The sequence below is a fragment of the Lactuca serriola genome, chromosome 7 (assembly GCF_051521515.1).
Source record: "Lactuca serriola cultivar US96UC23 chromosome 7, Lser_US96UC23_V15, whole genome shotgun sequence".
Lineage (NCBI taxonomy): Eukaryota > Viridiplantae > Streptophyta > Magnoliopsida > Asterales > Asteraceae > Lactuca > Lactuca serriola.
Genome location: NC_136414.1, coordinates 159,488,625 through 159,501,383, shown reverse-complemented (window position 1 = coordinate 159,501,383; position 12,759 = coordinate 159,488,625). Strand labels below are relative to the sequence as shown.

The 12,759-nt window shown below is 34.2% G+C and overlaps 1 long non-coding RNA gene across 1 annotated transcript; it reads left to right on the top strand.

Moving 5' to 3' along the window:
• The first annotated feature begins 321 nt into the window (after positions 1 to 321).
• LOC145064812 (uncharacterized) lies at positions 322 to 1,914 on the top strand. Its single transcript, XR_013688093.1, has 2 exons — positions 322 to 1,278; positions 1,445 to 1,914. It is a non-coding gene; the product is annotated as an uncharacterized LOC145064812 (long non-coding RNA).
• Positions 1,915 to 12,759: the final 10,845 nt, after the last annotated feature.

The window sequence follows — 12,759 nt, the reverse complement described above, 5'->3', positions numbered from 1 at the left end:
TTAAATTATATATATATATATATATATATATATATATATATATATATATATATATATATATATATATATATTAAAATTGTCTGTTGTTAGCTACAGTATATTTTCTTTATTTTTTGACAAATCTTCCCCTTCTATTATCTTGTTGTTGTCTTTCTTTATTTAAAAAGTTGTCTTGTTTGCTACACAATATTTGCTTCGTTTTTTATTTGTTTTTTATTTTTCATCCGCCGGTTGCTGACGAATCATTGTAGATTATACGTGTCTTTTTCCCTGCCCTTCATTTTCCACGTGGTACTCTCTCTTTCTTCCGCGTTCTTTGTTCGTTATTTTCTTCCCCAAGTAATTTCTCTACGTTAGGCTTCTATATTTTCTTTATGTTTTTTTTTACATTATCGTTTCTGTTTGATGCACCTGTTTCTTATGGCTGTTCCGGCCAAGCGGGCATCTGCAACTGCATTCCCCATCCCGTTGTTCATTCCGATCGCAACAAAGTCTCACAAACCCTAATTTTTTTCAATCACCATCTATTTGAACATTCAATCGTTTACAAGATGGAACAATTCCTACAGACCATCTCTCACCCGATCACAAAGTCTCCAATACTACCTCTCGCGGTCCAACAACACTTACAATCGACTGATTGAGGGGCGAAAAGCAGAGCAGATCAAAAAGAGGCAGATCGTCCCTAATCGCTCAAAGCTGTGCCGGTACAGGTTGAGAAGAAAACCTCAAAATTCCCGACTGACGAACCCACAAAATCATCTATTGCTACCACCAAACGAATTTTTCCTGCTTCAAGCTAATCGTTCATTTTTCTGGAAACGAGATGAAGCCGCTTAATTCCTACTTCTGGAATTGGTGAAGCTCACTTCTTTTTTCGATCGACTTCCCTGTCTCACTTCCAAACCCTAGGTGGGTTATCTTTTTCTGTTATCCATATCAACCACCGATCTTTCTGCTTCTTCTTTGACTAAGAATTTAGATACCCTCAAACATTTGTTGCCGCCGTTACTGTCCTTCATGTTCCAGGTTGTCAGATTTTAATTTGAGGTCGGGGTTCCAATTTGGTGATTTTCAACATTTTCAAGAAGTCGATTCATTTTATTTATTTTACCTGTTTTTTTAATCCTCCTGGCTAGATGCTTATTGTCTCAATTCATTGAATTTGAAGCATTCTAATACAACTTTTTTTGTCGGTGGGTTCCTCTGCAAGTTCTGATCAAATTCATCGATCATAATTCAACCGCACTCTTCAGACTTACGCTATTGACATCGTCGGTATGTATTTGATATGTATTTTGGAGTTATGTATCTGATTTATGTTGAAGTCATTGATTTATGATTTATGCTCTATTGACCTAGATTCTTATTATATCGGTATAATTATTTCAGGATTTTATGATGTCAACATGTTGATTTTTATGTTTTCATTTTCTTTTTGCAGCTTGCAGAGCTATTCCCTATTAAAAATTGACCCCCCATCTCCCTCAAACAGTCTTTTGAAAGCAAGAAGCAAGAAATATTTTATAGATGTATGCTTTTTTTCTCAGGTATTTGTGTCAGGTTTTCTAAAATTTTAACAAGTTTGTTATGTTATCCTTAAAAGGTTTGTTTTTAGCAGCCAATTTGTTCTCTGGCATGTTGGATGAGAAAACTGTTGTCTAATATTTGGGTGTCAAGATTGCTGCTGTGCTAATTTTCTTAGATTTAGAAGCCGTTTCAACGGAAGGGAGGGTTTGCTCATTCCATTGAAATCATATAAACATGTTCATTAATCCCAGGAATGCTCCATTCCTTCCTTTCAGTTTATTAATTCTCATTTCTTCCAACATGAAATGGAAGGAAAAAGTGCAATGTAACGTATTTTTATAATGAAAATTTCAATGACACGTACCCTTAGAATTTCTTTTACTATTTTAATTAAGTTACTATTTTGTTTATTAAAAATAACTTACTCATGAATTTTAGAATAAATTACAAATTTGGTCCTTATGCTTAATTAAAATTTCCAATTCCTTCCAAATTATAAAATTGTCTCGATGTCATCCTTAAATGTGGGCTGAACTTGCAATTTTAACTGTAGTATAGCCATAGGTACCAAATTTGTAGCTCACTCTTATTTTTGTTATACCTTATTTGGGTTAGTAAGCTTATATTATCTTTAACTTTAAAATATATATATATATATATATATATATATATATATATATATATATATATATATATATTAAGTAAGTTTATTCCATTTCTACCAAAGCAACCTTGCTTATTCCATTCCATCCAAGTATATAGACTCTAATTCCATTTCTATTCCATTATTTTGAATCATGGCGCGTGTTCTTTATCCTTTTAAAACAAATTTATTTTCTACTAACAACTTTTAGGATTGACCAAAATTGCACGGGATATAGGTTTTGTCCCCAAGGTATGTTGGTGAAGAGTGAAAACATTTCAGGTAGGTATGATTTTTGGTACTCAAAAGAAAGGAGTGTAGCAATGCATGAGAATATGAATATTGCCATTTTCAAGGTGGATGAAAGGTTATATTTGTAAAGATGAGAAAGTACATTTTGCATCCTTAATTAAATGAAAAAAAATACTTGCAATCATTGTTAATCAAATAATGTTGATTTCTTTCTATTTTTACCCCTTAGGTGAAAATAGTAAAAAGCTTGCAGGGAACTTGGTACCGGTGATGAAGGTTTGTACCAAATTCATTACTCCATCATCAGAATATCTTGGGAAAACTCCAAGTATTTCAGAGTTATAATTTTACATTTGTAGTAACATTGTGATGTGGTTTTCAATTTATCAATTGTCTTACATTAACAGAAAAACTTCATCTTCAAAAACATGAATTATATAAATAAAGAAAAAAAAAACATTTGCAGCTCTAAAACACATCCATCCCATGCGTAGCATGGGTTACATTTCTAGTTTGTATAAAAAATATTATTGATTAAATTTGTACAAAAGAAAAAATTTAGAGATTCAATGTATATATAAATATACATATAGAAACCTATAATGTTCCAGACATGACTTCGATAAAGAAAATGAGATGAATTTAAAATTAACATAGTATGCTAACATGTCATGTGAATTGGAAGAGAGTGATAGAAACTGGTGGTAAGAACTTTGATTAAGAAAATGAGATGACTTTAAAGTTAACATAGTATGCTAATATGTCATGTGAATCGGAGGAGTGTGATAGAAACTATAGTTGTAAGATACAAAAAAATCGCTGGGAGCATAATTGTAAATTGTTGCTTACTTTTTCTCTTCCGATTCAACTTGAAAAACCTATAAAACATTTATTTTCATTTTTATTCTTTTGAACTTAGAAACACAAAAATATGTTATACAAATGATGATATGCCAGTCGTAAGATGCATAGGATGGTCTGAACATGAAGAAGTGACGTTGGCCACGAAAATAATCAAGTTATTCAATATAATTGTCATATTTTTGGCAAATAGTTATTGATCATTTTCAGCAATAACTTGGTGGGTTCAGATCGCTCTAACACATCAAATTGCTATTAAATGGAAAGATATGCAGCTAAAAAGTGAAAAAGTTTAATAATATTTCACCTACAAGACGAATACGCAGGAGGCCGGAGTGTCTAACAAAAAAACACAACAAAAATGAGTATCACAAACGTCATAACATGAATTCAAAAGAAACACGAACACAAGAAATCACAACATCAACAATTCTTATTCATTAAGAACCAGAAGGTTTTCAAGAATACTTACAACCCAAAACCTCACTACATAAACTCTCTCCACTCTACAAAATAACCTCGCTACAAAATCATTCACCTAATCTACACTCTTTGTGAATCAATGATCAAGAACAAAAGGTTAAACATAAGAACAAGAACCCTAATGACTAGAGAAAGAAGAAGTTATCAGTAAGAAGATGAAAACGCATATATCCTCCAACTCTCACATAATCACTAATTTGTACATCTGACTAGTCAACGAGGCCACTGATCAACAATATGGATCGGATATGACCCACGTGTTTCATAACTTCACCACATCATTATATCAGTCCAATACTTCTGCAAACTATACAAGATATACCCTGTGTTTCATAACTTCACCACATCATTATATCAGTCCAATACTTCTGCAAACTATACAAGATATACCCTTCTGCACCAAATCATAACAAACACAAGCAATATATACATAGAATAAATAAACTAAAAAATATGTAAAAGGATACTCAAAATGATATAATGAATTGTAAGTTTGTAACATTAAACTCTTATAATTTTAACATGAATGATTTTCATACAATGCCTGATGAAATATTTAAAAAAAACATTATTCTTTTTTAGTGATTGTAGTTGGATTTCATTTGTCGGTTTTCCTTTTAGTTTATGGTTTGTAGTATTTCAAGTAATTATTTTCATTTTAATTGTTGCTTTAGAATTTAATTTAATGTTTTATTGTAGTGTATTTTTTAATTAAATGTTATTTTTATTTTATAAGTATTTTGTCTTAAATTAGTTAGAGTTTAACTTTTTTTTTAAAATGAATGGGTCGAGAGAGATGTGATCGACAAGTTTTTATGTGTTGTGAGATGGGAAAGATGGAAGAGATGAAAGAGGAAAAAACTTATGTGTATATGATGTGACAAGTGGGTTGATAGGGGTGGATACCCTCCATCCTACGGGAACCAAATCTCAATTTTTACATCTAAAAGATGTAAATGTTTCTCAAAACTCACTCCATTTCTTACATTAATTTATTGTAAATAATATTATAACCGGTGTTATAGTATTCGTTACCAAAATAATATCAAAGTTCATGTGTTACTTTTAGTCCTTCAAGTTTCATTTTTATTTATTTTTAGTTTATTAAATATGATTAGATATATTTTAGACAAAACTGCAAAAATAGTTCATGTGATGGGTATTTTTTCCGGATTTGGTCCAAACCACAATTTCTTTAGATTGATAGTCATTTTGATCATGTTTGTATGTTTTTTGGTCCTTCGAAAAACTGAAAAGACTAAAATTCCCCTATGATATATTTTTTATGTTTTTCTATTTCATTTATTGTTTTATTAATAACAAATATGGGGCCCATTCGTCTCTCTCTCTCTCTCTCTCTCTCTCTCTCTCTCTTTCTCTCTATCTCTCTCTATCTATCTATCTCCCCCCCCCCTTCAAACGCCAGTTTCCCAGTTGGACCACCAAATATAAAATCAAACCCATAACACCACCACCATATCTTCTGCTATACCTGGCTTCACCGACAATTAAGGGAAGAATAAGGGATTTTGAATATAGAAAAAAACACCACCACCATGATTTCCATCAACACATTCGATTTTCTGGGTTTGCTCTTTAATACACACACAAACAAACAAACAATTGATTTTTTAGGTTTGCTCTTCAAGAACAATTGAATTTTATGTTTGTTTGTAGAACTAAAAATCATTTCTGAATCTAAAAAAATCTTATGGGTTTATAAAATCGATTATGTATATTGTATTTTCATATCATTTCTAGGTTAAGGGTTAATGAAATCAAAGTAAATGATGACATTGAATCAAATCGAAGTTGAAACCATCCCACAACTCGATTGGGCCACCAGAATCGGAGCTAAAATCAGGGTTGAATCAAATAGAAAGTGTGTGTATGTGTGTTGTGCTCTTGGTTCATTCGAGTCATCCTAATGACTAACATTTTGAGGATCAAAAGAATTTAAACAGACCAGACAACAAGAAATAACGATTTCCAATTTAAGGTCCTTCTTGCAACTCATCTGCTCATTCAATCGGGTGGCAAAAGTTTAATTCTTCTACATATCAACAAAAGAGTTCAAATTACATCAGTGATATGACAATTTTGTTGCAACAGAAACTGGAATGGTCTAGATTTGTAATGAACATGAGGTTAGTCTGGGAAGAATCTGAGTTCAAACCTTAGTGGATCAAGGATTTAAAGGAAGTTGATGTAATTGAAAATCCTCTTTGATTTGTATGGATAGTCTTTTGAGAATAGTTTGTCTATGGTTTATTAGATGTCTAAGCCCATAACTATTATTGGTATGTACTCGACCCGAGAGTAGCATTGTCCATTTGGTTTGCACTTCACCGGAACAATTTGTATGGATAGTCTTTTGAGAATAGTATGTCTATGGTTTATTAGTATATTCTAATTTATAATATATTAATATGAAATCATATTATTTAATTAGTATTGATCAATTAGACTTAATTTAGTGATCAAAAGAAACTAATCAAATATGGACTCTTATATATATATATATATATATATATATATATATATATATATATATAATGGACCAAGTTCATTTACGATGGGCTAAGCTTGCATGGATAGTGTCACACCCCGAAAACCAAAGGCGGAAACATTTTCGGGGTTGACTCCACGTTGAGTATCAAATCCAATGCACATAGTAATCAAAGTAAACAACCATTACATTACATATATTTGAAAGTTTACATTTGTTTCAAAAGTAAATTGTACAAGTATGATACATATATATATATATATATATATATATATATATATATATATATGAACAAAATGAGACGAGTCTTCTACACACTCCGTCTTCACCAAAAGAGATCTTCGGGTACCTGTCTAATGCGGACCTGAGAATACAAGCAGTTTGAAAATCAGCATAAAGCTGGTGAGTTCATAAGATGTTTGTTTTCTGAAAAATGTACCAGTTTCCTTTAGTTTTCTGAAAAGATTTGTTATCCAAGAAAATCTCATATTTTCTTATGTAAAACAGTTTAGTTATCTTTCATTACAGTTCAATTACGCGTTATATGTTACCCCAGGAAAATCCCATATTTTCCTAAATGCAAGACCGATTGAATATCACAGAGTATAGTTTAATACACAAAACTATATATTGAGAATCATGGGATTACTATCCCGAATTAGATATAAAATACTATAATATACGTGAACCGTAGATGGAAAGTAGTTTGAAAACCTTGGGACTAACATCCCGTATTACATATAAGATAGTTTGATATACATGAAAATATAGATGGAATACCATGGGACTATCATCCCGGACTAGATACAAGATAGTTTGATATACATGAAAATATAGATGGAGTACCATGGGACTATCATCCCGGACTAGATACAAGATAGTTTTATATACATGAAAATATAGACTGAAAACCATGGGACTACCATCCTGGACTAAATACAAGATAGTTTGATAAAACCATGGGATTACTATCTCGAACTAGATATAAGATAGTTTGATAAAACCATGGGATTACTATCCCGAACTAGATATAAGATAGTTTGATAAAACCATGGGATTACTATCCCGAACTAGATATAAGATATTTAGATAGAAGATTGATATAAAATCAAATCCAAAACCAAAGCCGTGAATAAACTTATATTAATACGTATTGTGAGCCGGGTAACCATGCTGATACAACAACGAGACCTCCTTGATGCTTGTCAGACGTCGGACGATATCCAGAATTTGTCACCCCAGGCGTGCCCGCCTAACTGTAGCTAGCAGTTAAGGTGTGGGATTGTCAGTCCCGAATAGATCTATTCACAAATTCCACGCTCTCCCTCCAGGAGACTCTGGTTACACTTCCAGGGAGGATTTACTAATAACCCAAAAGGGTAATGGCAAATATCACAAACTAGTACTAAGTATTCACGGAATTCTAAAACGATATCAAACATTCTAAACGATATGAAACATAATTCAGTGAAAACAGTTATATATACAATGAAACTATCTAGCAATACATTCAAATGAAACGGAGATCAACTGAATCATACATAGTTTATCTAGTAACTTTATATACATATCAATACGTGATGAAACAAGAACTAAAGAACCCCAAATTATTCCCATAATAATTTGATTAGTTTCGTTATTTCCTTAACTGAAATTCATATAGTTGTAGTTGATAAATCATCCTTTATGCTCAGCATAATACATAAGGGGTAATAATATTTATAAGTTTTCCAGATATTTATTGAAATACATTAATGTTAAGTTTTGAAAACATTTGTAGTTTACTTGTATCCCCCCCCCCTTGTCACACCCCCAAACCAAGGATGGCGGAAACGTCCGGGGGTGGAGGACTTCATGTAAAGTATCACAACAACGAGTATAATAGTGCTCAAAGTAAATACAACCATCATAAATATAACTGAAAAAGTTTCACCAAAGAATATGTCTACATGATTCAAATCATTTACATTATGATACAAAGTGAACTGTTCGACGATTTATCGTCCCATCCTCAAAACGTTGTTGGTTTCCTGTTTTCACTGAATTCCTGAGAATACAAGTAGTTTTGAAAAGTGTCAACACAAAGGTTGGTGAGTTCATAAGCTTTTGACAGTAAGAGTTTGAAAATCGATCTTTGTAAAGAGATGTATGATACCAAGAAAAATCCAATATTTTCCTTACAAAAGTTATGTAGTCCTAAATACCAGGACCGAAAATGAACAACAATATGTCATACTTAAAGATATAAAAGTGATTTTAAATCGGCATAAAACCTTTTTTTTTATATGAAGGCGTACAAGTATTTTTCTATACTTAAAGTAATTTCAGTAAGCTAAATAGCCATAACTCGCTAATTTAAAGTTAGAACCCGTAAATCTTATGATTGTTAATATCACATGTGAGCTATCATAACCATACTATGACCTAGATGGCCTGAAAACGACGTTCTTCAGGCGTCGTAGAACTGAAATGACACTTGTCACCCGTAGACCTGCAGGTCCAACTGTAGCTAGCAGCAAGGTGTGGGGTGTCAAACCCAATATAGATCTATATACAACTATCACGCTCTCCCTCCTGGAGACTCTGGTTACAATACAGGACTTATAAATTGGTTACTTTGGAAGTAACCCGAAGGGAATGACTCACAAATTTATTCATTAACAGATTTACGTGAACTAAACGGAAAACCTTTGATAAATAAGTTTAAGAGGTAATGGTACATAAACTATACCTATTATAGTTTATCCAAAACGTTTGTAATATGTAAAAATTCTTCTATGAATGCTTTAATGTTATAAATTCATAAACTATGCACATTATGGTTTAATGTACTTGTTCCAAATAAATGAATAATCTTATCATATATGCCTATACTTCAGTATGATGATATACTAACAAGGTAACACATTCAATATTTAGAACTTGACATTATACACTTTGCTCAACATAATACAAAGTGTTATAAAAATTACAAGCTGTTAACAAATTTTCAGCCTTTCTACACTGTTTTTGAAAATTCATAGAAAAATCATACGAAGTCGAAAACTAAATCCGTAAATTCTGGGAGTTCCCAAAATGTGTCTAGTTTACTCATAATTTTTATCATGATTTTTAATGACCTGTAACTTAGGTGAAAAAGTCCATAATCACAGACTGGTCCGGATTGGTGTTTGAAATGATAGGCAGTTTTGTAAAAATCACCATAAATTGTAGAAAAATCGTATGGAGATGTGCAAGTAGTCATTTTAAAGATAAGAAGTGGAACTATATGCACCTAAAACAGTTTTGAAAACAAAAATGTTTAAGATGTCCAAAACAGTCCGTGAATGGAGTTGAACTTTTCTGATGAAAGCTGTTAGAAAGATGTAGTTATGTTCTTAATGTTTTAACTTGTATTCCCCCCCTAAAAACTTGAGAAAACATGAAAATGTAGGGGTATGAACTCACCTTGTGTGATTTCAGTAGATAAGTGTTGAAGAAGAGAAGTGTTCAACCCAAGAACACTTGAAGAATCGCTTGAAGATTCGAAGCTCTAACACAAATTTAATGGAGTTTGTGTAAGATACTCATGATTTGAGTGGAAATAATCGAGATAATCTTAAAGGAAATGGATTATGCTTACCAAAGGTGGAGGAAACTCTCAAGATCAGCCCTTGAATCTCGGATTTCTAGAGAGAGAGAGTGAGAGAGAAAGGAGTTTGATCTTCTTGTGAAATGAGAACAAATGAGAGAAAAATGAGGAGAGAGGATGAATATCCAGCTCTCAAAGCATGGAGATGGCTTGTGAGGGAGGTAAAAAGTACAAGGTATGGGGGAGAGGAGTGTGGGTTGTCATGGAGTGGGTGTGGGGGTTGCTTGCGTCATAACTAAGGTAAGGTCAACACTCTTCTTTTTGTACTTTACCAACTCCTTTTTAAATATGATTTTATCCTTAAAATGTGATTAAATCATTAATTTAGGGGTCTTATAATTAAAAATAAAGTTTTGGGTGAAAATCCTATGTTAAAATAATTAAAAATGGGTTTAAAACGCGAAAATATGCAAAAATGGGCGAAAAATGTAATTTCCAGCGAGTTTCTTCGGACCTAGGCCGAAGCTCGGTCCCTAGGCCGAAGTCCGGTCAGGCGGAGCTTGGTTCGGACGCGGGTGGCTGGTCTCGGAAGCGAAGGCGCGAGCCAGAAGAAGGGGCGAGGCGAGGGTCTGGTCCGAGGCTCGGTCCGAAAGGAGGCAGTCCGACGCGAAGGCAAGGTTCGGTCCGAGGTCAAGCTAGAACCGAAGGTACTGTTGTGAACAGTAATGAACAGTACTTTCGGTTCGGATTTTTCCTTCTATGCTGGTTCGGTTCGGACCTTCCTTCAGTGCTGGGTTCGATTCGGATGAACAGTAACTTCGGTTCAGCTCATGAACAGTACTTTCGGTTCAGCTCATGAACAGTACTTTCGGTTCGGACCCTCATGAACAGTGCTTTCGGTTCGGTTCATGAATAGTACTTTCGGTTCGGAGGGTTCGTTTCCTTAAGTCCGTTTTTCGCGTAGACTTCCGTTCTTGGGCTATTTTTCGCCAAATTCGAGGGTCGGGATGCCCCGAGTGATTATAGAAAGTCGGGGAGAGATTTCGAGAGAGATTTGAGAGAGATTCCACATACTCAGAGAGATTTGGGAGAGATCCGACATACTTGGGGAGATTTCACATACAGAGAGATATTTGGGAGAGATTTCACATACAGGGAGATATTTGGGAGAGATTTCACATACTTGGAGAGATTTCACATTCAGAGAGATATTTGGGAGAGATTTCACATACAGAGAGATATTTGGGAGAGATTTCACATACTTAGGGAGATTTGGGAGAGGTTTCACATACTTAGAGATATGTGGGAGAGGTTTCACATACTTAGAGATATGTGGGAGAGGTTTCACATACAGAGAGATATTTGGGAGAGATTTCACATACTTGGAGAGATTTCACATTCAGAGAGATTTCACATACAGAGAGATATTTGGGAGAGATTTCATATTCTTGGAGAGATTTCTCATACAAAGAGATATGTGGGAGAGATTTCACATACTTAGAGAGATTTGGGAGAGATTTGACATTCTTGGAGAGATTTCTCATACAAAGAGATATGTGGGAGAGATTTCACATACTTAGAGAGATTTGGGAGAGATTTGACATTCTTGGAGAGATTTCTCATACAAAGAGATATGTGGGAGAGATTTCACATACTTAGAGAGATTTGGGAGAGATTTGACATTCTTGGAGAGATTTCACATACAGAGAGATATGTGGGAGAGATTTCTCATACTTAGAGATATGTGGGAGAGGTTTCACATACTTAGAGATATGTGGAAGAGATTTCACTGGTGACCTTTTTGAGTGTCCGGCTACGCACTGCAAGGTCCTTAAACCCCGTTAAGCCTTGATTTGGGATCTTGCATACTCCCGATGAGTATGTAACATTGTTGTATCGGTTTGGCTTTCTACGTACCACCGTTTTAGGTTAAGGAGATTTAGGTAAACGCACTTTTCGATTTATGATCTCTCATTAGAATAGAGAGTTGTTTAGAAGTTATATAACGTAAACTCTAGTACTCACGGCGAATTGGGTTGACCGGTTTGACTTGTTGACTTTAGTTGACTTTGACTTGATCGAAAATTGACGGTTGTCACATCATCCCCCCGTTAAAGGGAATTTCGTCCCAAAATTTGAATTTAGGCAAGGAGTTTGTAAATGACTAGGGTCGGCTCTACATTATTTTGATTCTGACTAAGAGATGAGTTATTATACACGAAAACTTAGCTTATACACATTATGATATAACCAATACTGGGCGGATAGTGAAATGTGTGATTCTACTTCAGTTTCACATCCCAACGAGGAAAAGAAACTAAGTTAGAATTCTCACATTCTATTATCTACCAGGTATTCGTTATATATAACTGGGGAATGTATAAGTGAGGAAATCATAACAAATAACTTAGTAATCCTTCTTACTACGAGGGTAGATAAGCAAGTCACTTACAACGACAACGATGAACTGATCCTAGTAAGAATGGCACATCCTATGAATACTGCGAACGGGTTAGTCCTATCCGAGGGGTATCACTACGGACTTGCAGCGTCCGCATCGAATTTGGAGGGTTGTCCTCGGACATCCTTTTTCCAATACTCGCGACTGGTGATATTCAGATCTCAGGTTCGATTCCTAAAGGGGTACCTCGTTCCTTGTGGTTGGCCGGCCTATTCGTTTATGTGAGGCAGATAGTAAAGGTTTCTACTGGAGATATTGTCAGGGTCTCTGAGGTTAATGGAACTATGAGCAATTTGTCTTTCTATTTGAAGAATAAGAACAGAGCCTTCCAGGGTGAAAAGCTTGGTTCTTCAATTTTATTGTTGAGTAGATCGACAGGTTTGACCTAAGAGTTCTTGCAGCTCGGTAGAAAGCCTGTGGGTTTGGTTTATACGATTAGGCCTTCTTAG